Source organism: Lathyrus oleraceus, chromosome 4, assembly GCF_024323335.1.
Source record: "Lathyrus oleraceus cultivar Zhongwan6 chromosome 4, CAAS_Psat_ZW6_1.0, whole genome shotgun sequence".
NCBI classification, from domain to species: domain Eukaryota; kingdom Viridiplantae; phylum Streptophyta; class Magnoliopsida; order Fabales; family Fabaceae; genus Lathyrus; species Lathyrus oleraceus.
The window spans coordinates 131,004,222-131,008,539 of record NC_066582.1 but is presented as its reverse complement, the minus strand read 5'-3'; the positions used below and the strand labels follow the sequence as shown (position 1 = coordinate 131,008,539).

Genomic DNA, 4,318 nt, shown 5'->3' with positions numbered 1-4,318 from the left:
TCCCCTATTTATAATGAACTAAAGAAACTGTCTACAAGCAAAACTACTCAAAAAATAACTGTCTGTAGATAGACGTCATGCCACACGATCTAAAAACTGCTCCATATTTTGGCGCTTAGTCTCCTTGTAACTGCTAGTTATTTTGAATTTCAAACTTATCCCGCTCAGGTATTTATGTTGATACCATCCCCTATGTGTTTGGTACAATCAAGAATTTCTGAAGTCCCAATCTCCGGTTCAGTCGACAGAACAGATTTCGACCAAACATGCTTCTTCTGTCGATTTCATCTTCTAGTAACTTGTGGTTTTCCCAGCTCTTGCTTATCTTGGGCTCAGCTTTCTTTTAAACCTCCCCTTGGTGGGGCATAATCCTTAAATCCATAAGGCACTTTCATTAGTTAAGCCTTCAACATGCCCTATCAATTTCTTGTGGTAACAAAATCCCCCCAGAGATGCCATTTTCGAATGTCGACTTTTTGTGAGATAATGGCATCTTTGAGATGTCGAATTGTTCTTTACCGTTTCCACTTCTACTTAGTCGTACACATGTTTGTCCCACGTTGCTGACGTCATCTAATCATGACAAACATCTCCTTTTTCTCTCGAGACTCACAAAATCACATCTCCGTCACTTCACGTCTTTATGACGGAAATGTGTTTCCAACCACGATTGCTCCTTCGCCTCCACGTGTCTGCAGACGTGGGAACATGGGTACATGTATCAGAAAAGGAAAATTAAACGTCCATTTTTCCTTTTCCTAGGGTTTAACTCTTATAAAACCCTTGTTCTTCTCCTTCTTTCCTTTTTTCTCCCTCTGCTTCAGTAAACAAAAACACCAAAACTCCTTTCTTCTTCAAACCTTCAACTTCTTCCATGGCTAGCTCAAGGAAAAACAAGGCACCTCCCTCCGTTGTGAAGCTTACGCAACCACTCACCATTGATGGCAAGGAATATGTTCCTGAACCTCCCTTTGCTGAAGAAAAAGCCAAAATCTGGTGTTCTCGGGTATTAATCCCTTTCTCCCTATCTGACAAACCTCTAGCATTCTTAGTTCCACTCCCAGAAAATCATCAACCTGAGATAACTAAGAAAAATTCCTTTTTCCCTACCAATCATCTTTCTAAACCACTAGTTTCTTCTCAAAAACCTTTCTCCCTCCATTATGTCGAAAGGAATTTTAGGACTGATCCTCCCAAGAACTGTCCTAAGTTTTGCGCTTGGATGAATCGTTTAGAAGTAGAGAAAATTGACCACTGGAAACGAATAGGTATCTATACCCTTCTGCAGATTGCCCGTTGTGGCCCCCCTCAATCTTGTGGCATGTTGCTGGCTGCCCTCCAATTTTGGGACAGTTCGACCAACTCCATTCATACAAAGTGTGGCATGATTATGCCGACGCTTTTAGATATTGCTGCCATTACAGGCCTAAAACCAACCGGCGAAGTCTTCGACTATGAAGCCGTAGCACCAGTCTCTCTAAGGTTTGACGTTGGTGATTCTCGCAAGCCGACATGCAATAACTTCATTGATCATCATGCTACATCTTCAGACCCTGTGACCACTGAAGAACATGTGGCCTTTCTAACTCTTTGGTTGTCTCGTTTTGTGTTCTTCTCTAGATCAATGCAGATAGCTAAACACTTTGCTCTCTTGGCAACTCAACTACACCAAGAGCGTGACATATCTCTTGGCCAATTAATACTGGCCTCTCTTTATGAGTCTTTATCTGAAGTTGTCTTCCAAATCAAACTCTTTGACCTTGAGAACTCAAAAAAGAAGAATGTATTGGCTCACGGTCCCTTTTGGTTCCTACAACAGTGACTCAACGCCCTTTTTCTAAAGATATAACGTCCCATGGGATGAGAAGGGTCGCGTGTCCCCCAGAAGAACAACACCTTTTTTGGAATCAACTTATCCCTTTGACCCCCATCGACAAAACCTTTCCTGATGTCAAGGTGTTTCGCCTCTTGTTTGACATTATGTTGACTCGCGCCAACTTTCACCCCTCTATGGCTCATTTCAGTAGTCGGACTGAAGGTCCTAAATGGCTCACCAGGGCTTTTCATTCAACTGAAGATGAGCACAGGAATGAAACTTTTGTTATCTGGAGACGCTTTCTGGTCCCCCAGTTTCTGTCGGCTGTAACGTCCGGCGTCAACCCTGGACTAGTTGCTTACCAACCCAACTTGGTAGGTAGACAGTTTGGACTTTGTCAGCTTGTCCCCAAGTCCCTATATTCTTCTCTCGACATACTCACAAACATCCTTTGTGATCAGCCCTGGAGTATGACCCAAGAAGATACCGAGGCCCTTTGGGAAAACCGACCAAGGCTCCATTCCATCCCGTTTCAGCCAGCCTTCTTCTACACTAAAGAATTTGATGATTGGTGGAAATCATATCTTGCTGCTTACGTTGGTGCTCCTGAGGCCAAATTATCTGAACTAACTCAGGCTCTTGTCCATTTGCAGGAAAAATCAACCAAGTGTAAGGCTCTCCATATCAAACAAATTCAAGCTTTCCAGAAATATTTCCGAGTTGTGTATCGACCTGATAATCTTCGTCGGACCATTTCTGAGGCCGCATCCGAATTAAAGGAGAAGGTAACCGACAGGCTCCCAAAGCTTAAAATCCCTGGTTACGCGAAAGACAAGAATCTTTACGCCCTTCATTTCGGAAACATCAAATCCCCTCATTTTCCATCTAGCCCATTGGCTTTGGCCTTCGGCTATTCAATTCCAGATTGGTACTATTGTCCCTTTTCAGACGTGAAAAATGCTTATAAGAAAAAGGCCGACAGAGTGGTACCGACGAAGCATTATCTGCCCTACTGCTCAGGGCCACTTCATATTGATCCTCAATATGTTAAAGTGCTCGATACCATACAAATTGTAACACTTTTCTGGAAAGTTAGCACCTCATTTTATTTGGATTTTTTCGCTTACTTGATTTTCTATGTTTTCTTTACAGCAATCCCCATAGACCCTGTGGATCACGCTTCTGTCAATGAACTTATCATTTCGACAGAAAAGACTCAGGTTCAAATCTGGCTGATTTGCCGCTTTCTTTTACTTTGGTATATATTCTTAACTATCATTTCCACTCTTGCAGGCTGCTCCTGAGAAGTCCTCTGATGATGATGAGCAACCCATTTCCAAAGTTTTGAAAAAATCGAGTTCTTCGGTATGCAACTATACGTAGCAATCTCATTCAACCCTGTGATCTCTCTAAGAAAAACAATACATGGTCTCTGACCTTTTACTTATATGCAGGGTCGACCACGTTCGACAGATCTACCTGTCCCTTCTCCTCAGTCCAAGAAATCCAAAAAACACAAGCGTTCTGCTGCCACAGGACCTGAGGTATTTCTTGTCGGCTTGTCCGATCTTCTGACTAGAATAACTGCTTATAACCTCTCTTCCTGTCTTCAGCCGACTCAACCATCTTCTCAACAATCCCACAAATCCAAAGGCCACCAGGGCCACAAAAGGAAGAAGCATGATTCTCCCTCTAAGGGTGGTGAAGAAAAGAATAAAAAACAACACAAAGTGCTCCCTACAGAGGCTCCTTCTTCTCTAGACGTTGCGGCTACAGTATTCGGGTTCGTGTACATATGCTCGACTTTGAGGGCTAATGCGTCCATTTTAGCTTGCATCATGTCTATAGAGCTTAGTTCATGCACTCCTCCTTGGGCTTCCTTCTTCTCCACTGTCGCTCGTTCGACTCCCCATGATTGGTGGTTTTGAGCCATATCTTCGATGAGGGCACTAGCTTCAGGGTAAGGTTTATTCATCAGAGCACCGCCTGCGGCAGCGTCGATGGTCATCTTTGTGTTATAATGAAGTCCATTATAGAAGGTTTGAATGATTAACCAATTTTCTAAGCCATGATGTGGGCATGCTCGTAACAACTCTTTATATCTCTCCCAAGCTTCGAACAGCGATTCTCCTTGGTTTTGGGTAAATCTAGTTATATGGTTTCGAAGAACGGCGGTCTTACTCGGGGGAAAATATCTAGCAAGAAAAACTCTTCTAAGGTTATCCCAAGTCGTAATGGAATTGGGTGGAAGGGAATCTAACCATGATAGGGCTTTATCTCTGAGGGAAAAAGGAAATAATCTTAAACGTATTGCCTCAGGAGAAGCTCCATTGGTTTTAAAAGTGTCTGCTAATTGAAGAAATATTTTTAAATGTTGGTTAGGGTTCTCGGTAGCGAGACTCGCGAATTGTCTCTGTTGCACTAGTTGTAACAGAGATGGTTTAAGTTCAAAATTATTAGCCGGGATGGTTGGGTTTACTATACTAGAATTAGGTTCTTCAT

At 42.8% G+C, this 4,318-nt stretch overlaps 1 non-coding gene across 1 annotated transcript; it reads left to right on the top strand.

The window, feature by feature from the left end:
• Positions 1-3,879: 3,879 nt before the first annotated feature.
• Positions 3,880-3,986, top strand: LOC127078078 (small nucleolar RNA R71). The gene has a single exon (XR_007787823.1). It is a non-coding gene; the product is annotated as a small nucleolar RNA R71 (small nucleolar RNA).
• The last annotated feature ends 332 nt before the right edge of the window (positions 3,987-4,318 follow it).